General features: G+C 54.2%; 1 pseudogene; it reads right to left on the reverse strand.

Moving 5' to 3' along the window:
* LOC147412343 (axonemal central pair apparatus protein HYDIN-like) overlaps positions 1-27,454 on the reverse strand; it is a 65,006-nt pseudogene that overhangs the window by 17,495 nt on the left and 20,057 nt on the right.

Below are 27,454 nucleotides of genomic sequence, written 5' to 3' on the forward strand. Positions count from 1 at the left end.
GACACCGCACCGCTGCTGCTCCAGCACGGGGAACCCGGCACGCTGCCCTGCTTCCAACACAGCTTTTGGCACGAGGTTTAAGTGAAATCAAACAGGAAAAAAAAAGTGTTCAGAGGCACTGGGATACAATTAAAATATAACCAAACAGGACAGAAAGTACTAAAAGTAACTAGCAGAATGTAATTAAACCACAACTGAGTTTAACAAAGATGTAGTAAAATGAGATCAAATACAATCTAATCTAACTAGGACACCACACAGGCCCACATGAGAACCAAAACATGAGGAGACAGGGAGAAAAATACCCCACCAACTTCCCTGTGTTGTCTTTAACCAATAAAGGCTAGACCAGTCAGAAAATCACATTTCCAAGAGGAATTCCCTTTCTGGAAAGTAGAAGTCAGTCATTTGCTTAAACTGAATTTCTGAGACCTGTTCCCAGGTCTGCCATGTTTTCTGGGACCTTTCCTCCATGGCACAAGCACTTGTGCCCAGACGAGAGCATTCCGCAGCAGGTCCTCACCTGGACAGGTACGATGCCACCGTTGCGAAGGACCAGAGGGAGGTTTTCTGAAGCGCCCAGCAACAGCTTCTTGAAGAGCAGCAGAGGGTTCCCTCTCTTATTGTGAAGGACCGGGCGCAGGACCGTCACCCGAGGCAGATTCCCCTCTCCACTGACATCGAAGGTCAGGCTTTGTGCTTTAATTGCTGCAGGGCTGCAGAAGACAGAGGAGAAACCACTATGGCTGGCACTAACCCCTTCCCCACTCGGCAAGCAACGAAGCAAGGGCCACTCGCTGCGGTCTCCCTGGCTGGTGCTCCCGTACCCCACGACACAACTCCCCCTCACACCTCTCCCCTCAGTCAGGTCAGGGCCATGCACAAGAGGAAGTTGCTCTGAAATCTTCCAGAAAAACAGCTAAAAATCATTTAACTTAATAGAAACATGCAGTGCAGCAGGTGAATAATGACGCAACAGATGAGACATGGCAAATTCACTGGCTGCGGTGATATGAGACACATGCAAAAAGCACAAGCACAGCACGAAAACAGCAGAAAAGCAGGAAGGGAAAAGCAAATAAAGAACACCGTCAGTAAAGGTTATTTCCAAGGAGACTAAAAAAATGAATTGCCTATTAGGGCAGCAGACTGACTTATCTTGGCCCAAGTCAGTGACCAAAGGGTTGGGGAAGAGCAGGTCAGAGCCCCGGTACAAACACAGGTCCCAGGACAGAGGAACTGGGCTCCTCTCAAAGGGGTCTGATCACTCCTTTAACAGAAAAGATCTTCCTGTACCCCAGGTATCACACAGGAGCACAGGGACAAGGAGGAAATAACGCACACTGACTTGCTGGCACAGAAACTGCTTCACCTGACCCTTTGCCCTTGGAAAGCCCCAGCTCAGCTGTTGCACATCTCCCTTTTTTTTATGATCCAGTAACTTCCAGTTGGCTGCCTGTCCTCGCCATTACTCATATAGGCTAAATTATGACTCTTCACTTTTCTGCTCTGCTATGCCTAGGGGTTAAAGCTTCCTATACTATCTAATGTCAAGTACCCTCCCTAGGGCTACTAAGAGAGCGTTAACGAGAGGTCTACATGATTCTAGAGGAGAGGCAGCTATCAGAAAGGTCCCCCCCAAGATCTCCCGGGGTGACTTACCTTGCCTGGACATCAAGGGAAGCCTCAAAGGTGCACTGGTAGTTCTGCATCGTTTGCGGAGTGAAGGTCACCGTAGCGAAGGCGTGGGAGTGGCTGGGCACGCACATCCGAACGGGATCCACCTTGAAAACACCACTGATGCGACTGTTAAGCTCGGGGGAACCCACAGAGAGGCGTTAGGGAGAAACACCCTTCAACGTGATGCAGTCTTGCTCATACATGCATCATGGGGAACAGCCCCAGACAGCATGTCTTCCCTGCTGCTTCCCTGGACAGGCTCCTTCCATCTCAGGGGGAGACTCCAGAGTGGTGCTGACCTTGCACAGGGAGCTGCCATAAAGCCCAGGAGTGCAGAAGCTTGCTTTGAGCGCTGGGCAGGGAGGTGGGGACTGCACGGAAAACCCTGCAAATAACCTAGAAATGGCCTTTAAAGAGAAGGAAAACACCAGGGAGCCTGAGGAAATCATCTGCTTTGAGCCCCGGCACATCAGTCCAGCAAAAGCCCCGCTCTGAGTGTGCTTCCAAGAGATGTTCAGAAGGGTTCAGGTCTCCCACCGGACCCAGAGGCGTGAGCCAAAACCTCGCTTGAGATATGCTGAATTCAACCCAACTGTCACCCCAGCATCGCTGCTCTCCCCTGTAGCTTGACCTGCACTGAGCTGGACGGGTCCGGGCAAGACGAAGCAACAAATCTGGGGAACAAGGCTGGCTCCCACACAGCCTTTGGCAGCAGTCACCTCGGCCTCTTGTTCTTACCTTGCCACGGATGGGTTTGATTAAGAGGACCACGTGACAGGTGACTTTGCCCACATTGCGGATCTTGAAGCGGGCTGTGGCCCGGTGCCCAACCAGAACATTGGTGAAGACAAACTTGTTCTCATCTGTGATGAACACGCCCTTGTCCTGAACTGTCTGCAGGACCTGGCAGAGGTTGATGTTGCTGCAGATTCGATGCTCCTCAAAGATGGACTCTATGTTGTCAACCACGAATGCTGCGAGCAGACCAGAGGGAGGGCTGAGGATGGAGAAGCCTTCCTGCTGACCCCACTGGCCTCTCAGAAGGCTTGATAAGCCCTTTCAGCCCAGGTCACTGCAAAACCCAACCCTGGGTGGGGGAGGTGGCTGTGAGGCTGGCGCTCGGTTGCCCTCAGTCTTAAAGGGTATTGCTTTCCTTTCCTCTTTCCATGCATCCCTCCCAGCCTCTTCCCACTGCTGGGCTTGAAAAGGACTGGAACCTTTGAGGTTTTTAAGAGAGGACTTCGGGGTCAGGGTGCCTCTCTATCCAAGCAGCAAGTTTAGGTGCTGATCATCAGCAGGGCTGGCCATGGGAACCTCTGGACAGGATGTACCTGGGAGACAGGACTCGGCCAACAGGGCATAGGGGATGCTAAGGGGATTGTCCTTGGGGTCTCTGTTGCTGATATCGATGGACAGGTGCTCCTTAAACGTCCCCAGCAGCTCTGGGTAGCAATCCACCGCGATCATCTGCTGGCCCCCAGGAGGGATGGAGCCAAAGCCAGGAGACACCGTAAACATGCCTAGAGTGACGTGAGCCTGCAGAAAGAGTCCCAGGAGAGGCTGATGTCTCACAGTCTCACCTTTGGCATCCCCAGCAAGGAGTATGCCACTCCCTGGCCCTCAGCTGGGCCCAAGGCGCTGGCCCCAGGGCAGGGAGGGATGACTCCCCAGCCCAGAGGCAGCCCCAGGATGACATGAACAAGATGGCAGGAGGTGTAGGCTTGTCCCGAGTGGCACAGAGAAGAGTTTGCGTGGAAAGGCTGAAGGAGGTAGCTGGGATCCTTAAACCTCCAGGGGTTAAACAGGAGAGCAGAAATAACTGTGAGAAATGATGGAAGAAGATCAAGGGGGCTGGGAAGAAGAACAAGCAAGATCATCTGACATCTACAGACTGGGAGTTCAAACAGGGATGTTCTGCATCTGTGGTACCCACAGACCTATTTGGGTTAGCAGCTACCAAACACAGGACCTGCCCCCCTCTCTTGACCCCACAACTCCAGGTCTGAGCCAAAGCGTGGGACTGTCAGTGGGACTGAGCAGCTCCTGCCTCTGCTGGGAGATGATGGACCTCCGTCGCGCAAGACCACATCCCATCCCGTGGTGATCCTGGGCACAGCGGCATCCTCCCACACCACCTGCAGCAGCACGTGTTGGGGAGCAGGAGCCGCCCACCTGCATGAAGGGGTTTGCGTCCTTCCGCAGCGACGGCTTGCTTTGCTTGACTGAGGGAGTCATTTCCTTTACATTTTCGCTCTCGTGGGAGTGGGCAGTTGTCATCTGACGTGAACTGAGAGGAGAAAGCAGAAACATCCGTCATGCTGAGCTCCCCTGCCTTTCTCCAAGGCCAAAGCTGGCCTTCCTCCCCATGGAGGAAAGTCCTCCTGCTTCCAGAGGGCTGCCTGCATCAACCTATGGCTGTAGCTTATCAACAGACCGGCTGCATCACCGGCTTTGTCCTACACACGGGGATGCAGAGGCATTTTTCTGCTCCCTGTTCACAAGCCAGTGACACCAATGGACAACCACCCAGGTGTCCTGGCTGCCTGTCACACACCAGCCATGCTGTGGTGCCATCTCAGGCAGGAAGGATGGTGCAGGTCTTCTCTCACCTCTTCCTTGGCAACAGAGCTGCATCCTGGTCTGCTTTGTAGATAAAGAATTTGAAGTCCAGGATGCCTTTGTTCTCCAGCGTGAAGGTGCAGGTTTTCCTGGTATCGTGCGTCATGGCACCGAAGCTGATGAGCGAGGCAGGGTAAATGCTGTACTTGCTGAACACAGCTTTCGCTGACACCCTCACTGGGATGACGGCGATGGTCTCGCCTCCTTCACAGAGGCTGGGCTCAACCACCTGCAACCGGAGGAGGGGTTGGTCAATAGGACAGAGGCCAGCCTCTCTCTCTGTCCCCCGATGCCACCTCAAGCCCCCACCAGCCTTCCCCAGAGCCAGATTTTCAGCTCCACTTAGGAAGTGTCACAAATGGTTTCTGAAAGACCTTGTTGTATATGTATGAGAGAGGATTCCCCAGCTAGAGCCTTCCTTCCAGAAGACATACCCTGCTTACACTCCCAAGCCATGGTGTGCTAACACTGCCTGGCCCAGACAGCTCACCTGGAAGTGCAGGATGGGTTTGTCCTCAACATTCATTTCCATCTTGGGGTGGAAGAGCAGCTGGACCTGCACAGGGCGCCCGGAGGCAGTCAGCACACCCTTCCACGGCTGGATAGTGAAGTGCAATGCCAAGTCGGGTATGTTGGTATCTGCAGTTTCCAGCCCAAAACTGGGAAGAAAGGGAAGGAACGAAGATGTCTGCAGTTAAAAGTACAGGTGGCACCAGCACAGCCAGCACTTTGCACAGGACCATAAGAAAAAATAAAAAGAGAAAGAGTCCAGCTCTGCTTGGGGAATCCCACATCTTGACACAGAGTGCGGACAATCCCGAGCATTGCAAGCTAACCTGAACACCAAATTTTTTCATTCTCTCCTTTAAAGAGTCTCATAAAGAGATAAGAGCTGACCCTCAAAGAAAGGCAATGAATCTCAGCAGTGAGTGGCTTAAATGTCAGAGTCTCTCCTCCTGGTTCCCGCTGAGCTGCGAAGAAATGCTGGTGTGCAGCTGGATTCTCTATCAAAACATCTGAGGTTCGAGAGCCCAGGTTTTGTATTGACCCAGACCATGAGGCAGTCAGCACAGCAACAGCCTCCAGCCATGGACAGAAGGAGAACGCAGGCCTGGGCAGATGGTGGCACCACGCGTTCACAGACCAGGCAGCTGGACCCACCTGTATGCAATGTCGTACTTCCCTTTGTTCTTCAGAGTCAGCACTTGCTTCACATCATCCAGGACCTTAACGACTCCAAACTCCACCCTGCCATCTGTACCTGCAGAAAACCCACAGAGCGAGGTAAGAAACGGTGAATATTTGTGAGCTGCTGCAGACTACACCGAGTGACAAGATACATATTTGGAGATCTCAGGCGGCACAAAACCCTTCTCAGCAAGTTTCCGTTCTCGGAAGTTTTCTCTGGCTACTTTGCTGCCCCTTCTCTCCTTACTCGGAGAATATCCACAGAGTTTAGCAGCTAAGGAGCTTGGCTTCCATCTCCTTGCTTCCAAGCACAGATCCAACAACTTTATTGCCGTGCTGAGCCTTCAGGAGCTGCCTACTGCTGGTTGACATCACTGTTGTTTCAAAGCCCCCAAATAAATCTGCACAGGAAGTTCCACACTTCAGAGGTGACAGATGCAGGGCTGGCTGTGCCCTGACAGTGCTTTACTCCCTGCAGCTTGCAGGACGTGTGCTTTATGTATCCACGCCACGCTTGCATGCCATCCCGTCCCGTCCCGTCCCAAGCGCTTTGGCTGCCCACCTGCCACAGCAATTTGTTTTGGAGGCATCCACTGACCTTGAGGAATGTCGATGCTCAGAGCAACATCATAAGCCTCCGCAACGATCTGGATATTTTCAACCTGAACAAACCCCCGGGACGTTTTCTGCATCTGAAACCTGGAGGCAGCAAGAAACAAACACTGCTTAGACCATTCTCCTAAATGCTTTTGGTAGACCACATACAAGTTCTTGTCTCTGCTGGCTGCTTCCACCATGGCCTCCCCTGCTTCACAAGCATTTGCGGACTCCCAGGCTTTGCTAACCTGTTCATCTCACGGGCTGACCCAGCGTGATTCTGCTGCAGTAAGAAACACTGTCAGCCCAACTCCGCACTCCTACAGCGGGGAACCTGCTGCCAAAGCATCCTGGGAGGCACAGCGATGTCAAAACGACCACAAGAAGGGCGAGGTGTCCCAGAGCAGGTGGCATTGACAACCACCCCTCTCCTCTTAATCACCCAGCATCCCCACTGAAAGGCAGCCCCTGAACCACAGCGAACCAAACCCCAGGGTGAGAGTTTGCTGCTCTGTGTTAAGAGCCCCAGATGGACCCCAGGATGGGTGCAGGGAGCACGCCCAAGTCTGGACAACCAATTCAACCACGCACAGCAGCAAGGCGCTTGTAGTACGGGCTCGGGACGCAGCCTCATAACGCAGGGTAAGCCCCGCAGAGGCTGCACCTGGTCATCTGGGGCGACGTGGATGCTCAGGGATGCGCTGTGTGTTCTGGCGAACCCAGAGGCAGCAGCAGCTGGGGGCAGAGCACCCTTGTGGCCGTCAGGTACACCTCTTCCTGACTCCACAGCATACTTGCCCCATGAAGCTCAGCTATAGGAGCACCTGAGTTGTCACTGAGTTTCCAAAACTTTACCCTTCAGTGAGTCCCCTGCTGCTATGGGCCTGGACCCCCTGGCAACGGGGGTAGAAAGGAATCTCATGAAGGCTCATCCTTTTGCCCTCTTTGCAGGGTAACCTTCAAGCACAGACTCCATCCCTAAGAGCACAGGGCTGGTCACTGCCCTGCTCTGCCAGGGAGGGCACAGTCCCTCTCACCTCTAGTTGGATCATCTTCTTAACGCTGAGAGCCTTCGTGGCCTTGAAATACAGATACACCACAAACTCTGTGCAGGGACTAACGGTGCCCTTGTCTTGTGACACAGAGAAGTCCTCTCCAAGGTTTTCCAGCCCACCGAGCCGCCAGGCCACGGGCAGTGGGGTGCTGTTTCTCAGGACCGGGGTCTTGCTGTCCCTCCTGCAGAGACACAAAGACAGGCAGCACCAGTCGTGTGACGGTCATGCTAGCCTTGCCACCAAATGCAACTTGGAGCAGCCCTATCCACGCATCTGAAACTGCAGTTAAGTGTTTTCTCTTTGCCACAGGCCTGAGAGGTGAGGTCCTTGGGGGAGAGCTTGGTGTTAGAAGTGTATCCGACAGACGGGAGATAAGGAGGAGCAACTGGATTGCTCTCTGAGCCAGCAGACAAGATGCAAATGCATCGGGACGCTCATCACACAGGATCGCCGGGGGGCTACAGAGCTGGTGGCTGTCACGGGATATCCAAGCCAGCAAGGAATGGTGAGCAAGAGACTGGGAACCACTGGGAGAAAGAGGCGCTAGCCCAACCCCCAACCTGAGCGGCCGCTGAGGAGGAGCTTGCCGACAGCTCTTGTCCCCAGCAGAGGGACCACGGGATGACTGACCTGTGCAGAAGCAGCTTGTTGAAATGCACCTGCTTGGGGCTGACCCCCAGCTCCACCTGCACCCCCTGGCAGCACAGGCAGAAGACCACTGGCTCGGGGTTCTCCTGAACGCAGCAGATGAGGTTGTCTTCCACGAGGCCGGCCGAAGTGGGGTACGCCCAAACACTCAGCTGCTAGCCCCGTCCCTGCAAAACAAACACCAGAAGAACATTCGGTGAGCAGGGAGAACGGCTCCTGGGCACTTCTGCTGGTGCCTGCCCTACCTGCCCGTCTCCTACCTGATGCTCATTAGGTTTCACCCTCATGCTGGGGGGGTCTAAAAGGAACGTGCCCGCTTTGTGATCCCACTCAAAGAAGAAACGCACTGCTGCTTCGAAGGGGGTGACGTTGAGGATGGTCAGCTTCTTGCAGTTGCTGGGAGAGTGCAGCGCCTTGTACCTTTCCATAAAAGGGGAAAAAGCTGCAGAGGAGACCGTTGCCTTTATCACACATCGAGGAAAGCCCCGTGTCCAGGCAGCGAGAGCCTGCGCTGGAAGGCCACGATCTAACAAGCAGGCTAAGAAAAAGGATCCCTTCCAGGGGCACGTTCCGGGGTACGGGTCTTCATCCCTGCATCACTTTGATGCCCGCCCCTATACTTGGTGCCTCCATCCCAGGAGAGTGACGATGCACAGGCCCCTTAAAGAGCGTCTTACAAAATATAAATTCAAAGGCGCCTGGAAAAATAAAAGTACGCCAAGCACATGGGTTCTTCCCCCTTCTTTGTTGGGCTTCCTTCCCTGCAGGGTATAAAGAAATGCTTTTGAAAAGAGGTTTCAAAAATAGCTAAGCTTCTCTCTTTCGAAAGTCATGACACTGCCTCATATTTTATGGATTAGCTCAAAGTCTGAGGGAAGGAAACAGAAGGGATTCATTCCCAAGAGGAATGCTAAATTTAACAAATGTCCCTTCTCTCAGGTGTGGAACAGAATTTGGAGTTAAAGGGTTAAAAAACCAAACAGAAATCCTAGACCACTCATCACCCTGGCTAAAGATCCTCTTTTGGTTTTTAAACTGTTTTGATTTAATCTCCTTGGATTGTCAAAATACCATTAGTTCTCCAGAGCTCCCAGGGAGACAAGAACTTCATTTCTGATATTAAAAAACCCCAAAAAGTGATGTTAAAACCAGAATTATGCCAGCAGCTACTATGACAAATTTTTTAGGCAGGTTTTATCCAGCAGGAAAATGCAATTCCCATTTTTATTCCTCTGCAGGTTTCCCCCTTGCCCACACTCATATTGGCAGGTCAAATCACAAAGTCTTACTAATATTACAGATTAATGAGCAACTTACAAAGCCATCAGCAGAATAATTCAGTCTACCCCTAGAGCTCAAAGCACTTTAAAGAAGCCCCACAAAGTTCATTTCACAGGTAGTGAAGCTGAGACGTGGTGGGGTGGGACACAAGCTGCCCCAAGTCACCTTCAGGCCGGAAGCAGCATGTGGCTGTGGCCACCAAGGCACCCACCAGGCAGCAAGATCAGCTCCATCTCTCCCCGGGTCCTCCAAGACTCATGTGCCTGCTATCTGCTCAAGTTCACACATCCATGGTCCTTCAGCCTCATGTATCTCCCAGGTCTCTGCCTGGGCCTGCCCTGAATTGTGCCACCAGGGCAGCGTGTCCCCAAGCGTGTCCACGAAAGCACAAGGCTCTGGAGAGCCCATCCCAACATCTCACTCTGGGCAGGCAGCGCATCAGCATGCTCACTCAGTGCAGGAAACACGTACCGGTCTCTTGACTCCCCACACAGCAGTGGTCCAAAGTGGAAGACGCCCGTGTTCATGACATACTGCTTGAAGATGATGTCATCATCTGCCTTGCTCTTCCTCCAGCAAGGAAACACCAGCCTGGGCAGAGAAAATGAGGAATGAGGAGTCGTGAGCTGCTCTAAGTAGAAAACCTGGTCAGAAAGCCATAACCCTTATGGGTGCTGAGGTACCAACACCGGTTCCCAGCTCTAAGCACAGGAAGAGATGCTGGGCGGCTCAGGCAGCGCGCTCTGCCCAAGCCAGAAGGTCACTGGGGTACAAGGGGCAGCCCTGGCTCTGAGTTCAGGGGGGAGCAGCGTGGGAGGCTCCCTCAGGCCAGCCTTACCGCAGGTCCTGGCTGATGGTGGGATATAGGCAGGTGCCCCTGCAGTGCAGCTGGTACAGGCGCCTTGTCCCCAAGATCTCAAAATGCAGGGTCTAATCAAACTGGCCCGTCACCGTGGAGCTGAAGTGGACCGTCAGTTCCACCTCGCCGCGGGCAGGCACTATCTACTGGCAGCTGCTCAGCCTGGCAATTAAAAAGGAGGTTTCAGACATTGCTAAAGAGCAAATGAGCAAGGAGGAGGGTCATGGACTGGCCATCCCATGGAGGGACTGGCAGAGGGTCCCTGCAGAGCTGGGGACACTGGACCTCATTTGGCAAGACGGCCGTAAAGCAGAGGGATCACCTCCTCCCTCACAGCTCACCTGACGGACCTCTCCAGGGATGGGAGCGTGTCCACACCGCTTTGGTACGCCTTGGGGGAAGGTGTGGGTGCTCCTGTTTCTGGCCACTGGAGACCTCTCCTGCCCTGGCCAGAGCTCTGCTTCTCCCTCGCAGCCTCCTGGCTGCCCGCGGCTTTCTGCTTCCTCCATCGGCCCCTCGTTGGTGTGACCTGCTCCTCCGGCATCTTTGCACCGAGGGAGAGAGAAAAGGGAGAGAGGTGAGACTGATACCTGCCCCGAGACATTCCTACCCTGGAAAGAAAGCTGCAGCTTGGTTCAACAGGAGAGAGACTAAATACCCCACCACATCTGCCCGTGGACTTGGTCTTCCTTATCAGACTTTGTTTTGCCTATGACACCTCTCCCTGCCCAGGACCCCTCCTTGCCCAGCACCCTCTCCTCACGGGAAGTTGAGGGGTTTAGGTGTTGGGTTTTTTTTCTCTCATCTTACAGAACTGCCCTGTCTCTTTTGGACAGACACAAGGGTTGCCTGCAGACATGGAGCCCCATCATGTCTTCACTGCTCCTCCACACTAATCCTTTTCCACCCCATCTGCCCCCCATCCAGCCTGGCCCCCGCCCTGGCACCTTCACTGCAGGCACAACGGGGGCATCCACAAGACTTTCTGGATCCTTCCTTTCTTCTTCCGCAGGGACACCTCTGGGCACAACAAAGATGAAGTGCTTGAGGGCTTCTCCGGCTGCAGGGGCCATCCGCTTCTCCGGGTAGTGGATCACAGAGTAAAAAGTGGTAGGTGGAATGGGAGGCCCTGAGGGACCCAGTCCCAGGTCATCCAGGATCTAAAAGCGTAAGAGAAAACCCTTTTTATACTTCCACCACCTTCATCCTCACACTTCCTTAAAGACACTAAACTTTTGGTCATGTTTTTTTTTTATTTCTATGGAGCGCGGTGCTTTTTTTTTTGCCCAGAGGGGTGGGCAGGCTCCAGAGCAGTGCCAGGACCTACAGAGAGAAATCTCTCCTCTGAGTGACTCAGCTGAAGGAAACCGTGACCATGAGCTGCCCTGCCCTGGGACCATCTTTAATGGTTTACAGACTGGGAAACTCTCTGAACAGACAGGGTGCTTGAATAGAGAGCACTCCCTCTTTCCACCCATCTGAGGGACAGTGAGAACCTCCACAGCCACGTGACTGCTGTGGAGCTGTCATGGAACATCACCAGTGGCCTGGACAAGGCTCTGTGCCATTGTCACCTGGTGGGACACAATGCACTAGGGCCCAGACCACGGCAGGCTCAGCATCTGAGCCTCACAGGGCTTTACCTGCTCTGCTGCCGGCAGCTTGCCGCTCTCCAAGATCGTCTTAGTGACATTTGCTGAGCTCAGCACCTGGATGTCCAAGCAGGACACTCTGACACCCTGGCCTCTGGCTGACCCTTCTGCTGCACCTTCCCCTTCCAGCGGAGATAACTTGGTGTCCTCAAGAGCCTTGAGTTTCTTCAGCCGCTCCTTCTCCAGCCACTCCTTCTCTCTGCTCTTCCAGTTCCTGTGGCAGGATAAACGCTGGCGCTGGTCTTCTGCTTGGTGCCGCACTTCCTCTCGACTCAGAGGGGACAGCAGGATACCCTGAACCCTGTCCCAGGATGACAAAATGCGCGCGACATCCTTCTGCGATGCCTCATACATCTCAAACCTCAGGGTCAAGTTCTTCTCACTGTCACTCTGAGCCTCATCTTTGGTTTCCCCCTATTCTGGGTCTGAGGGTTGCACAACCGCTGCTGGGCAGGCCTCCATCAGGGGAACCTTGCTCTGCTTTTTCGTATCTTCCTTGTCACCTGCAGAGTCTGAGTCCTCCTTTACAGATCCCTTCCTGTCTACCCCCTTGGTGGCATCCAGACGGTTGCTGGTGGACACCCTGGTGCTGCTGGCAGACGCGTTCACACTCTGGGCAGGAGAAGCAGGAAAAAAGCAGTGAGCATTTCAAAGCACTGACACAAACCATAGAATCACAGAGTGGAAGGGGTTGAAAGGGCCCTCTGGAGATCATCTAGTCCAACCCCCTGCTAAAGCAAGTTCACCCAGAGCAGGTTGCACGGGACCGTGTCCAGGTGGGTTTTGAATATCTCCAGGGAAGGAGACTCCACAATCCCTCTGGGCAGCCTGTTCCAGGGCTCTGCCACCCTCAGAGTAAAGAATTTTTTCCTCATGTTCAAGCGGAACTTCCAGTGCTCCAGTTTGTGCCCGTTGCCCCTTGTCCTGTCACTGAGAAAAGCCTGGCCCCATCCTCTTGACACCTGCCCTTTAGGTACTTACAAGTATTGATAAGGTCCGCTCTCAGTCTTCTGCAGGCTAAAGAGCCCCAGGTCTCTCAGCCCCCTAAGCATCTTAGTAGCCCTCTGCTGGACTCTCTCCAGTAGTGCCTCTTCAACTGGGTACCCCGGAACTGGACACAGCACTCCAGATGTGGCCTCACCAGGGCAGAGTAGAGGGGCAAGAGACTCTCCCTCGACCTGCTGGCCACACTCCTCTTAATGCACCCACAAGGGCACATGGCTGGCTCATGGCCAACTTCTTGTCTACAACTCCCCGGTCTTCTCCACAGAGCTGCCCTCCAGCAGGTCGACTCCCAGCCTCTACTGGTGCAGGGGGTTATTCCTCCCCAAGTGCAGAACCCTACACTTGCCCTTGTTGAACCTCCCGAGGCTCCTCTCTGTCCAGCTCTCCAGCTTGTCCAGGTCTCACTTAACGGCAGCACAGCCCTCTGGCGTGTCAGCCACTCCTCCCAGTTTGTATCGTCAGCAAACTGGCTGAGGGTGCACTGCTTCCCTTCAGCCAGGGCGTTGATGAGTATGTTGAATAAGACTGGACCCAGTGTTATTCCTTGGGGAACACCATGGGGTAGCTGCAGTAGGACAGTGATGATCTTTGCAATAGCACCCCAAGCCTCATCCAGGATCTGTGCTAGGTTCTCTACAAATCCCAATTCAGAACGCAGCTGGTACCCAGTTTAGCTCAACCGAAACCAAACCCTCCAGCATCAGGCTGATGAGGAGTCCTGCAAACCAGCTGAGAAACAGAACAGCTTCCCAACCCAAACAGGGAGCTTAAGACACATCCCTACTCCTGTGCAGTCCCTCTGGGCTCATTTCTGGTGTGCTGAGCATCCCTGACACTTTGGGAAGTCTGGCTGCTAACAAACACCTAAGGCCTGGTGGGATCTCCTGCCAGACCTGGAGGAAAAGACACCACATCCCAGACTGATCGTGTCTCAGTGGTGTAAGTCACATGCAGAGTGGGCAGAAATGCTGGCCTAAAACTATCTAGAGCTTCACAGTGAATGGATGGAGTTACGTGAAGCCATGACTCAAAGGCAGCATGATCCTAGAAGAGCAGCTCTACCAACAAAGCCATGGGAAAACACCCTGGGTGAAGCAGCAGCGTGATCAAGCACCAGCTGTTGTTTCCCAGTACAGCCCCACATGTTCCTCAGGGCCAGGTACTCATCCCCAGCACTGCTTGTGGCTGCTGGCTTCCCGGGAATGGCACAGCTCAGCTGGAAGGTCCCCAGGGCTTTTACTCATCTATAAACACAGCCACCTACCTGCCTGACTCCAGGCCGGCTTTTCTTCCCTGAAGCTTTATCTTTGTCTTTTCCAAGCTCTCTCGTCCCCTGCCTAAACTTCTGCTTCAGCTCTTCTTCCTCCTTCAAGCGTTCTAGCTCCTGCCGGTGCTTTTCCTCAAGCTCTCAAGCCAGCTGCTCCAGCTCCCTTCAGAACGACAAACAGAAAACAACCCTGAGAGACCACCAGAAATCTGGGTTTGCTGTAACCCCAGCTGGTTCTGCACTTCATCCATCGACCCTGAGGCTGTCGACAGAACCATTAGATCATCTCCATGGACTTCCCTCAACCTGGGGAGGCTGGGAACATCCAAAGTGAGGAAAGGTGGGAGGGGACCTCCAGGGCCAGCCAAATCTAGGCTTTGCTGTCATAAGGTCCAAATTGTGCTGCTTCTCAAGAAGGTCCACCCGGACACCTACAGCACACTGCTGAAGTCTGATCCACCGTCATTCCGCACTGATGCCTGAAGCCCTCTCGATTTCCCAGTGTAAACCAGCTCACAAATCACTTGCACTTACTTATTCCTGCACCAACATTTACTTGGCTTATCCAGCCCTTCTCCCCGGGCATAGCCCACTCCTTAGTGAGAATAACCATATCCATTGGAAAACAAAGGCTGCAGCAACTCCCCTCCTCTGGTCTGAACCACCAGATTTCCTGCTGCAACCCAGCTGTGACTTGTGCTGCCTGTCCTGGAAATCACAATCTGAAGCAGCCCTAGTGATACCCTCCCAGGGAAACAAGCTTCAGCTGGCACTGCAAGTGCTGAAATGCTTGCTTTAAGCAAGTCCCTCCCCGAGTTTTAGGCGGGGATTAATACAGGCTTACCCTTATCCTACCCATCCTCCTGAACACGGCTGCTTTGCTGGATCAGAGCTTCTCCCAGGCTCACCTGCTGCTGGAGCTGAAGGTGAGCCCCAGAGACACTCGCTTTTATGGCTGGTGTCACTCAGTAAGGAGAACCCTGGGAGACCAGCACTGCAAGGGCTTCATCTATGGCAGGACTGGTATCTGAACCAAGCCAGCACAGCTACGCCTCACACCAACCCACACCACAACCCCTCTGGTTTGGTGACGGGGGGATGACGATGATGAGAATCAACATCATTAACTCAGAGACACTCGTAAGTGCAGCGGCAAGCCAAGCACAGAGACGAGCTCCTTGCAGGTAGCGTCTAAGTCGGAGGGCTCACCGCTAAAATAGAGAGAAGATGTTCTCATCTCACCAGAGGAAGGTCTTTCCTCTGTTGGGAACCAGGGAGGTGGAACTGGCCATCTTTGTGCTGCCTATAACGGACACTTTTGGCCTTTGCTCTGTAACCCCTCTGAGCTCCACCAAGGTCTCTGGAGCAGGGAAACCCTTCGGGGACACTATCCTGGGGAATCACCCATGGAAGGCTTACAGACCTCTTCTTCCTCTCACGCTGGACTTGTCGGATATTGTTATTAAACTGAGTTTTCTGCTCCTCAGTGAGGGCATCGTACTCCTCCTCATCCACCTCCCAGAGATGTGTTTTCTGCCTCCTGGCAGCTTCTTCCTGCTCCCGTCCTTCAGCACAGAGCAGAGGAGAAACCATTAGCGACTGCAAGTGAAGCCTGCTGTTCCAGGTGACCCGCAAGGAGTCACAACTCTGTCCTGACCCAGCCTATCGCCCTACCAGGAGATACTGGGGAGTGCATATCCCCACTCCAAAATCCAGATAATCCCCCAAACTGTTGCTGCTCAGCAAGTTCCCAGGCCTTACCTGGCTCACGTGCACCAGCGCTGTGGACAGCTGGCCAGTGGCCAGTTACTGAGCCACAGCAGCTTGCACTTGTGCCCAAGCTTTAATGTTAGAGACTAAGGCAAGGCTTACAGCCTCAGCTCTGCTGTATTTTAAGCAGCTGGGAGCTGAGTACTGGCTATACTGAGGCAGAAGGAGGAAGGATTAATAAAAACATTTCTTACAAGCTCTGACGGTAGCCCAAATACACACAGATAAGGTTGAGAGCTTGAGAGAAGATTGAGAGGTACAAAAATGAGAAGTCTCACCTTCCTGCTCTTTTGCAGCTGTCTCCCTGGCTTTCAGAGAAGCATAATCCTGGAACACGTTCACAAAATAGATATACGGCCCATTTCTGACAGCTTTGAGCAGGCAGAGGAGAGCAGATGCCATGTTGTGTGCAAAGAGGGTCTCCAGGCCATCAAACACCATGCCCTGGTAGCAGTCACTCAGCTGTGAATCAAGTTGAAAAGGAGAGAAAGTCAGCTATTGCACGCACTGGGCTCTCAGCGAGGCAGTAAACCCCAAGGTCAAAGGACACCAGCCGTCAGCTCAGACAAGCTCTGATCTTTCCCCGTGCTCTGCCAGCTTACGGCATCTGCAGCTTCACCCAAGGATCCCTGCACACAGCCCGGGACCCCTCCAACAGCAGCTACAGACCTCCTCCTCTCCGAATTGTTCCTCACTGCCTGTCTCTCTGTAGCAGGAACGTATCATTTGCCCCCACCCCACGTACCTGCAGCCTTTCAGAGAGGATGGCCACCAGCAGGTCCTCAGGCAGCACGCAGCTCATAAAGCCCAGCTCTCCTTCTGTGCTGCCGGTGACGCTCAGCCGTCGCTGTGCAGGAACACAGGGAAGGGGAGAACCGAGACGAGAACTGGACGAGCCCTGCAATGTTGAATACCACAGGAAAAATAAACCACTTTGGAAACGCCTGAACAATTCCAACCATTGGGCTTGCAACTGGGGTTTCTCACTAGTGGGAGACAAGAACAAAACGGCAGGCCAACAGTTCTAGGGGACACCCCGGAGGGTACATCCCTTGGCCAGCAGAGACCCAAGCTTGCAAGCCCCCGCCACAGCACCCTGCAGCTCTGCCCACTGCCTGCAGCCACGTTAGCCAGGGCTGCACTTTGCCAACAAACTGTTAAGACCCAGTGGAGTTCTTCTGCCAGAACACGGGGTTTTGTTGCCACCCCAAGCCATACCCAGCCCGCCCAGCTGGCTCTGCACTCTATGCGCCCGCACCGGGCTCTGTAAGCAGCCCCTTCACTTCCCACAGGCAACAGAAAAGTCCCGGGCATTAACCAGCGTGGATCGTGCTTCACCTGGGAGCCTGCTGGATCCATTGAATGCTGCTTCAGCGATGGGGATGTGTGGCCATGGGTCTTCCTCCTGCCCGGGGCAGCGTTCGCCCAGCCTCGGGAACGGACGGACCGCAGGCTGACTGTGTCCCCAGAGCTGGGCCGGCTCAGGTCTGAGCCGCGCCTGGCCTCTGCACTGAACCGCAGGCCGAGGGACACCTCTGCATTTTGACCTGCAGAGAGGACAGACGGCTCAGCGGGGAGCGAGCAGGCACCTTCCACCCCAATGGCACAGCCCTGCGCCCTGGCAGGGACACGGCACTCGTCCCCCAGCCTGCCGGGCATTAGCAGCGCTGCCCTCCAGAAGCAGCTCCTTCTCTGCTCCTCTTGTTAGCACAATCAAGCACAGCATCTGAGACTGGATTTTAAAACCAGGGAGTTTTTCATGCACAGCCCTGGGTCCCTCCTACGAAATGCGCACACAGGTGACACCGCACAGTCGCTCCCCTATGGATCAAATCAAGGATTCCTCCTCCAGGACCATCGTTTGCACCCATCCTGCATTCTCACATGGAGACTGTAACACACAGCCCTGCCCCAGCTGCAGCACTCATCTCCACTGGAGCTAAATCCTCTGCAGTGGATAATCCCACCCAGGACCTAGACCCTTCTTCCTTCCACCAGCTCCCAACCCAACCAGGTTCAAAGCTGAGCAACACAAAACTTCCCCCACCAAAGCCAGGGTCTGGCCTCACCCTGCAGAGCTCAGGGTGGGCACCAACCACTCAATAAAGTTTCCTAAAAGTCGCCGGTCTCACATGGAGAGCAGCACCACATGCACGAGCTGCGTGACCTGAGAGCATGTACAGGAAAACCTCTGGAGAAAAGTGCTCCTCTGCAGCGTGTGTCTCATCTGAAACTCCTCTGGGAGGTTATTCTTCCCTTCCTCTCATGTTTGTGAAGCCACACTCAAAGTCAGTCATCTAGTGCTTAATGAGCCACTTCAGAGGGCTTCTTCCCTTGTTAAAGTGGGCAGCAGTTCTGCCTGATGGCCATGAGAAGCACGCTGGATTCAGCTTTGAGGAAATATTAAAAACTCAGAAAGATACAAGTGTGCTTCGCTGCTCCTAGAAAAAGGAACATGGGCCAAGAAGCCCAGAGGCAGTAACAGTGCCCCTGTCTGAGCCCTTAAAATAGAGATTTTTTTTTCTTTTTAATAACCAGAGATGCTTTATGAAACAGCTTTGCATTTCTACGTGCTGCACCCATCCATGTTCCCTAAGACACCCAAGAGCTGTCAAACTTCCTTCCCTGGAGCAGGCACAAGTGGATGGTCATGGCAGGTTTCTGAAGAGCTGTTCTGCGTCCAGCATTTCTCCTTACCGGCATCCTCTGACTCCTTGCAGCTCTGCTCGATGGCAGCCCTGATGCACAGCTCCCGGGCACGGAGCCCTGCTGAGCTGCTCCCGTCCGAGATGGCTTCCGTCACCACGGCATCGATGGACAAGCAGGCAGCGCCGTAGTGTTTGGACAGGGCGACTGCTGCTGACGTCTTGCCTTGAGAGAGAGGAGGACTGGTTGGCGACACTTGCATGTGAGGCATTTTCAGGGACAGGCTCTGAAAATCTCCCAAAGAGGTTTTCAGAGTCTCAAGGCTGGTCAGAAGGCAAGTGTCCTTTCAGGGATAACCACGAAGGAGGCAGCTTGAACATGGTTAAAAGTGTTGTCCTCTAGAGCCAGGTGCATCATCTCCACCTCATGTTCAGCTGAGGACTTTGCCCCTCGCGGTGACCTCAACCCTGGGCCCAGGGTGACGTTTCGAGCCCTGTCCCACCACCATTCAGACCGCTCGTGTTAGCCTGTGCTGGCTGGCATTGCCTCAGGCAACATCCAGGCGCGGTTTAGGGGTCAGTACAGGCTAAGGGCTGCTCCCACGAGGCAACACGGACACTAGGCAGTGTGGTCCCAAGCAACAGGGACACGAGCACCCTGTCTGGGGGAACGAGAGCCTGACTGTACAGACACAAGATGAGCCACACCACTTGCACCAGCTAGGCGAAGGCCTCGGGCAGTTTCATGTGCCAGCAGAACTGGGGCTTACCTTGCTTCACTTCAGCTGGTCAGCCAAGCCCCATGGTCCACCAGGACATCTCTCTCCTGCTCCCCCACTCCTTGCAGCCAAGGGCTGCGGCTCACGTACCTGCCAGGGGTGCCCCATGGACAATGACGACAATCCCTCTGCGGTTTCGGGCTGCGTGCCCTTCTGCAAAGGTATCGATGCCGATGTGGCAGGCGATGGCCCTACAGACAGGGCTGTCACCCAGTTCTCCCGCGGCCTCCTGGCTGCTGGCGGTGCTTTGCCGATGCTCTGCTGTGCAGAACCGGATAGAAAAGTCAGCCTCCTGTCTACCTGTGACCCTGACCATCCTCCCTGTCCCCTCAGATCCCAGGTGAAGAGACTCTGATGAAACCAAGGTCACACCTGAGGTCTCACCATGCCCTTCCTCTAGGCTTGTGCAGGCCAGGGTCTGCCCTAGACACTGGTGAAGGTGCCTGTTCACAGTATAGTAAATGTGACGGCAGAAAGAGGAAAGAACGAGCATCCAGCAATACCTAAAAGGACTGGGCCGCATCTCCTTCCATGAACTGGCAACATGGTCCTCATGGGAGTTTGGTCCCGGGTCCTGCTGAGTGCGGGCAGGGGGACAGGGAGAACTGGACATTTCACACAGTTCCAAGGAGAGGCTCCATTTGAGGATCAAGCAGTTATCCAAGAGCTGGGTGCTTTAGGAATATTACACCAGGAGATGTGGCTGGGCTCTGAATTCACCGTAACAGCATTTACAAAGAGCTCCCACCATTGCCCTTAGGAGGTCACAGAAAGCCCCTTCAGCTTGCAGCGTCCCGCAGGACAGAGCGTGCTGCCCTGCCTAGGAAAAGGAACAGCATCATCCTGATCCCAGCAGCTCCTGGGGGCAAAGGTGCTCATTTGGCAAAGCCAAATGGAAAACCTCCCTGGCCTCTCACTTGTCCCTGGCCCAGATTTCTTGGGATCCTACAGCCTTTGCATAGAAGAACAGATTCAGGGCCTACAGGAGTGAAGATGGCCCCAGGCTGCAGTGAAGTGATGGAGGTGACACTGAAGTTCTCCACTGAGGCCCTTTTGCCACAACAGAGGATTACCTGTCCTGCATCTTTTCTCAACACCTTCCTCCTCCTCTTCTCCACATGCAGACTGAGAATCCACCTTCTTGGACTGGCTTTCATCAAAAATGGAGGAGAGAACGACTGAGCTATGGGATGAGATGGTGTGAACGATCCCAGCAGAGTGCTTTCCTCCTTGTTCTGACAGAGACTGGACACCTTCAGAGTTTGCTGAAGAGGAAGGACACGGAGAGGGAAGAAGAGGGTGAACATGGCCAAGCAATCTGCTCTTTGCTATTTGCCACTTTGCAAGGCCACACGCAAAAGACCGAAAATTTCCCAAGGAGGGAGACTCCTGAGGCACTGAGAAGCCTGTCCAGGCTGTCTCTCCCCTCATGGGAACGTTGAGCTTGTGCTTTTGTTGCTGGGAACGAGCAAATATAAAACAGTTAGCGATATTAGACCTGGTCCTACTGGCTGAAGAACTCATCCAGTTCTACCCTTCATGGCTGAGGGACACAAGGGGACATACTGGTTATTTCTCCAGTGCGTGGCAGGCAGATAGGAGCTTGCTTTGGCTGCACTCAGGGCTGGTAAAGGAGGCGTGAGCCACAGACTTTCACCCGGGAATTCCTCTACCAAGCTGGGGAACGGGCGGCTGCTAAAAGCACGGGCTTCCCATGGAGAGCTCAGGGTACGTGGGCTGGACTCCTTGCTGTGCCTACATTCAGCACAGCCAATGCCAAACCCTCACCATTGTCCTGGTCTGCTGGTTTGCCAGCCTTGGACTGCTCCTGCTCATCCTGCAGCCTCTTCTGGTCCTGATAGTACTCCAGCACCTCCAGGGGCAGCTTCTCACCCGGGGTGCGCAGAGGCAACAACAAGGTGTTGTGGCAATCGTAGTCCTTCAGCAGCCGCAGGATCTGTGCACGTGGGGAAGAGAAACCACAGACGGGGTGCATTTCTGGACCTTCATCCCATGAACAGATTCACACACCAACCCATCTTCTCCCTCGTTCCTTCCTCCCAACAACACGGACTATCCAAGCGCCTTCACAGCCCGCGGGCAGAGCTGCCTAACCCTGAAATGCCACCAGGCTCTGCCCTGGGGACTGCCTCCATCGCCCTGGCGCGAGCCTGGGAATGCTGGAGTGCTGTGAAGAGCTACGGGAGCACGCACAGGGGGACCAGGCCTTCCCGCTCACCTGCTCCTCAGCAAGGTACTGCTGATCGTTCTCCAGCGAGTAAAACTCAATGGGCAACTCGTACGGGTTCTTCACCACCACTGTCCCCTCCGCCCCACGGCTGTATGGCAGCAACGGTCCCAGCTCCAGCACTGGGGGGCTGAACTCCAGCTGGGGCTCCAGCCCCTGCCCTGAGACCTGCAGGTGGAGATGCTGGCTGCTCTGGCAAACGTTAATCCTCAGCTCACTTCTGTAGGACTTCTGAAAAGAGAGAAGCGCAGAAAGCTCCTTCATGAAGTCCCAGGTGACAGGGCCTCAAATGCAACCCTTGCACCAAGGTCAGGGTGTCACCAGTACCTCTAAGGTGAAGGGAAAAAAGAGCAGGGGCTACAGCATCTGCATGCTGGCTCCGAGTAACTGGGATGAATCCTGGTGTGATGCGTAACTGGATATTTGGGTATCAGACAGATTTAAATGGACTATAAGATGTTTTCACCTCACACGAGGGAGTGCAATGCTCAGGAGAAAGGTCCTCAGGGCTGTGCTGCCCAGACGCAGTCCTGGCACTGCTGTGTCAGGCAAACAGCAGCTACATGAGAGGCAGATGAGCTCTCACTGGCTAGAAATAAGGGTCGTCTTCTCTGCTCAGTGTTTGGCTCTGGTCAAAGCCAGAGACAAGATGGTTACACTGCTATTAGCCATCTAAACACCCCTGGGACTATTCCCAGGCATGGGAGCACTTGTGTCCACACTGTTACACCCTGCCAGTTTCCAAGTCACGGTGGCCACATGCAAACTGCCTTTGGGAACGCTCCGGCGTTGATGCCGCCTCCCGAACTGCCTGGGAACGTGCAGGCAGGCTGGGCCAGAGACACAGGAGCTGCTGGCAGCACACTGCTACAGGGGACTGTCCTGCTGTGCCCAGGAAGGTGTCTGGTGGCTGTTTTGTCTGCTGGTACCAGCAGCAGGATGAGCCTACGTTGCCTCTTCCAGGGTTATCCGCTGCAAACGTGCCAGCTGCTCTGCACCAGGGTGCTGCACCCTGCAAATACGCCCATGCAGGGGGGAAGATGAGGGGAAACAGGCAGATTTTTCCCCCCATGCACCCAGAGGCAGCCACACTGCAGTGCCCTGATGCTCTCTGTGCAAGCTCCCCATGGGAATTTCAAAGCACTTCTCAGAAGAGTGCACTGCAGGGGAAACTGAGGCACAGTGGGTACGGCACTTGCAGAAAGCTCCACAGGGAGGCAGAGCTCATCTCCTGCTCCCTGCGCTGGGCTCTTGTTACCACACTGCCCTGCCAGATCCGCCAATCTCACCTCTTCCGTGGGTGAAAACCTCACTCGCACGTTGCATCGCTGCCCTGGAGCAAGGGTTCCAGCCGAGGGCAGCACCTCAAAGACACAGGGCTTGGACTGCAACTGCTGGAGCAGCTTCTGACGCGTGCTCGCTGGCAAGTGTTTGTCCACCTGAGCACAAAACACAGTTGTGTGAGGTCTCCTTGGTCTGTGAGGACAGACCCTTGGCACCCACATCCAAACCAGCCATGGCCACCACTGGCCTAGAACTGGAGGGGAAACATGTAGGCAGGGCAGGCAGAGGGGGAGGCACTGTCCTCGGAGGAGAAGGAAGAATGGGTGAAGATGGCAGAGCAGTGAAGCATCAGCTAGTGAACAGGTCGAGGTGAACCAGCCTTCCTCTGTGCCCTCAAAAGCTTCCTAAACAAGGCGTAGCCCAAGTGCTCAGGCAGCCACAGGGGCAGAAAGTGCCAGAGAGGCAAAGAAAACCCAACCAAGAAGTCTGGTGTTACGTGCTGTCTGTGCTTTACCTTCTGAACAGGCTCATTCATGGTGATGAACCATTTACAGGGGACCTGGAGCTGATTGTGGAGCTGGATGGTTTCTTCCTGACACTGCCCACACTGGACAGCAGAGAACTCCAGTCTGTCCCGGGAGAGGCAGAGGGATGGCACAGCCATGGTGGCACGAAGGCGGACGTGAAATGTGGGGCCTCCTGCTACCTAGTGAAGGACAAAACATCCAGCTCAGAGCCCAGGTGACATCTGCTGCTCTCCCAGACCTCCTGCCTGCCCCGAAAGGTGGTGCAGGCATGCGGAGGTGAGGAAGCATCGAGGGGTACCTTGATGGGCAGGAGCACATCCACCTCTCCCAGTGGCAGGTTGGCGCTCTGTGGATCAAAGCGCACTTGGAATGTTTCCGTCTCGCAGCAGGGCAGGTGCTTCGCATGGTCCAGCTCCACGCTGAAACCTTGAACAGATGGAGATAAAGCAGCTGAGATACACAAGCAACATGAGATGTGTCACAAGCACGTGAAGGCCATCTGGGTGTCTGGCCAGCAGCTCTGTGAAGGACCCCTTTGCATCTCTGGAGGAGCCTGCCACTCTTTCTCCCTTGTCACTGCACAAGGACAAAGGGTTTTCACAGCCAGAGTCCAAGGCCCACACGGTAAAAAGGAAATGTATCAGCTGAGAAGCTCCAGCAATTCCTTCATCAGGCATCCCAGGGGAGGATGCACAGACCTCTCCAAAGGAGAATTCCCAACTGAGATTCCTCCATGCTGTGGTGCTCCCTGGAAAACAGCTTAGAGGAGACACCTGACCACCCTTCAAACACAGCGAGTCACCATGTGATGGGGGCCTGTTTCAGGAGCCTATTTCGATACAACAGAGGACCCCACAGGCTGTTTTCTCAACAAAGGCTGAACAGAAGTGCTGCGACATTATGAACTCCAAACAAAGCACTTCCAAACCACGGAGGGTCCATCTGTTTGCAACACAAGCCCACAGAGTGCACAAAGAAACTCAGATGATGCTCACGGTAGCCAAGAGCAGAAGATACTGAGAGGTGACCAAGGTGATCAGCCCATCCAGCCCCTGCAACGAAGTGTGAGGGCAGCCACAGGCAGGCCAGGTCTCTGAGCACTGCTGGCCAGGAGAACTCAGGCTCTAAAGCACCAGGCAGAGGGTCCCCAGGAGGAAAAAAACCTACACAAACAAGCACTTAAAACCCGCCCCATGTCCAGTGGCTGAAGGTAATCTGTCAGAGACAGCTCCTTCAAGTGCACACAAAGTCTCTCCAGCCCTGGTTACCTGTGTCACGCAGGACCTGTCCATCAGCATGGAAGGACACAGGGAACCGCCCGGTGTTGGTGATCTTCACCATGTGCGTGCAGACGCTACAGAGAATGACATAGCCAAAGTCCAGGATGTACTCGGGCAGCTCAGCTCTGAAAGGAGGAACAAGGACAGCCTGGCTACATTTCCAAGGAAGATGCAAATAAAGTGGATAGTTTTGTATCCGCCGTTGTAAAAACTCAATTCAAGCCTGTGAAACCCAAGGCCTGACCACCTGGTAATAAGGCTTTGGTGAGTCACAGGGAATGTGGGTCCCAGGTTTCATCAGCTACCAATGGGACCTCAAAATAAAATTAGTTTAAAATGGACACTGGTCACAGCTCCTCTGCTATGAAAAGCCACAGTAGGTAAGTCCACTGGGCGTCCACTGGTCTCAGTGACACTGCTAAGCCTGGTGCACAGCCCAAGCCTGAAATTACTTCAGGACTTTGTAACAAGATTTGCCTGCACAGGAAATCTTCACTGCTCTGCAGCCAGATCTGCCCCCAGAGCAGCACCGGTAAATCAACACCTACAAGATTCACGGGAAGGGCCTTTTCCAGAGCAATCCCACTCAGAAAAGCATCTAAATGATCTGGTTTGCAGACCAGCTTCTTCCTGAACTGAAGCCTACCGTGCCCGTGCCTCATCACGAAGGAGCAAAGGGAAGGGCCAAGTTACCTAGGTAAGCCCTGAAGTCCCACAAGCATCCAAGCCACCTGATTTAGGGTTTGTCAACCCATGTGATTCCCTGCTCTTTGTGCTTAGTGTGGTCTGTTAGTTGGAACAAAGACACCAGCTTTGAGTCGCCTCTTCCAGAGCTGCTCAGCAGGGATGGCATCTGGGCTGTCAGGAAGGGCTTGATGGTCTGCACTGGGCCCCCTCAGCTCTAAGAACAGAACCCAGCATCTGTGGGGAGTTGAGCACCTCCAAAGCTCAGGGTGGCACTGTGGACGTGAGGACACTCAGCTGCTCACTGTTCAAATGTCAAAGCCATCAGGATCAGACCCTTTCTGAAGTCCCCAGCTACTCCCAGCTCTGCAGACACAAAGAGCTCTCAGGAGCAGGGGTGCACTGCTGGGTGTTACCCTTGGGGCATCTGGACATAGGGTACAGGAGTCCCTACTAACCTGAGAAGCCTCCGACGAGCATGTTGGTCAAAGGCAGCGGCCTCCAGAGGACCAGAGGAAAGAGCTTTTTGCTGCTCCAGGGCGTGTTTCTCTATCAGCACCTGCTCCATCTCCATCTGCAGACGAGTGTCCAGCTGAGGAAAGGCAAGACAAGGGCTGGTTAACAAAGGTCCTTCCCAAGGCACAGGCTTGTCTCTGAAAGAGGACCCACCCTGCTCTTGTCAAGACGGGTGATGGGGTCCTCCTGTCTCATTGCTCAGTGTCTGTGACACCTCCTGCTCTCTTAGTCAGGACCTCATCTCAAGGGAAACGAACTCCAGCATCTTTGCCTGCCCAGTCACTGTTATGAAGGCTGACCTGTCCAGACAGACAGACAAAGTCAGGAACCTTCCAGAGCTCCAAGTATTTGCCTGCCCCCAGCTGCCACCAAAGCCTGGCTGGGACAAAAGCTCTCTTGAAAAGGGAATCGCAATAAAGCTGGTGCCCCTTGGGGATGAGCACTGACAGCACAGTCCCAGCCAGCCAGGCTGCTGCTATTAAGCCCCATAAACCTGGCAGGGCTTGGGTGGTGAGCAACCAACACCCCAGTGATGACCTACATGCCCATCACAAAGTACCAGAAATGCAATCACTCGAGCATGGTCTTCAGGATCTCCCTGGGGTAGTCAGGAAGCTCATGATCTACAGAAGGAACAGGTGAGCAGCCCCTGGGGCAACGCAGAGCTGATGCATGATCATGGCCAGGTGTGGGCAGGGAGGTCCCAAGTGCCAGCAGGGCACCAGGAAGCCTGAGCAGGGTGCAAGGGGATCAGATGACACAGGGACAGGGTGGCATGTGCCAAATGGGGCAGCAGCCATTCTCACCACAGTGCCAGAGTCGTCCATGGGTGGCTCTGCAGCCACAGCCTCCTTCAGAGCAACTGCTTCATCTCTCTGTCCATCTTTCTCCATCTTTTCTGTCACCTCCTTGAGGACCTTTTCGTATTTTTCATTTCCTGAAGGAAGAAAACATCCACAAATAGCAGCATGGGCACAGCACCATTCCCAGTGAAGCTGGGAAGCCCCACTTTCCCCGATGCTGGCCTCTCCCAGAAACACACTCTTCACACAATGTATGGAAAGTGAATGCTGCTTTTCCTCTATCAATCCTGATGTTCCCTCCCACCCATCTTCCTCCCCACAGGAACATCTCATCCCCTACAACATGATGCAAATCCATCCCTGCCCAAATCCCTGCCAGCCTGTATTACAGCTTTCCCAAGCACTTCTGTCTAGCCATCATCTCTCCAGGCCTCCGACAGATACGCTGGCAAGCTCTGCATGATGGTTCCCGGGGCGAAGCCCACAGGGGCTTCTAGAAACTCAGGAAGCAACCAGAGGGTTGAGTGTTGGTCTGACAGCCCTGAAACCTCCAGCCTCGGTGGAGGCGGGTGTGAGCTGCCCTGTGGGTCTACGACATGGGGGAAAAGCCAGGGGACCTTCCTGGGGAGCAGACAGGCAGTGCTCACCTTTGATGTTCCTGGGCAGGTTCAAGCAGATCCTGGGAAAGATCCCCTCTCCTTTCAGGGAAATTTCTTGTGGCTCCAGGTGACCCACTCGGATCTGGAAAGTCCTGCAGAAGACTCCAGGCACTCCCGGCAGGTAACAGACTTTCAGCACTTGCTCCTTGCCAGGTTCAACGTAACACTGCAGAGCGTGAGAGAAGAGGGAGGGAATGCACCAAATAGGGTTTGGGGAGGGATGGTTCAGACAATAGACCCAGTGAGAAGAGGAGATGGGTTCCCTTATAGAAGAAAATGTCAGATAACATCACTTTCTAGCTTTCCGGTATCCAAAAGCTGAAGTCTCCTACCCCAGGATGCAGGATGTCCTTCAGAGGGCTTGTAGGGAGGCACTCCCACACGGCAGACCAACAGACTGCGCGTGGC

This window comes from Leptosomus discolor, unplaced genomic scaffold (genome assembly GCF_034619465.1).
Source record: "Leptosomus discolor isolate bLepDis1 unplaced genomic scaffold, bLepDis1.hap2 HAP2_SCAFFOLD_82, whole genome shotgun sequence".
Classification (NCBI taxonomy): Eukaryota; Metazoa; Chordata; class Aves; order Leptosomiformes; family Leptosomidae; genus Leptosomus; species Leptosomus discolor.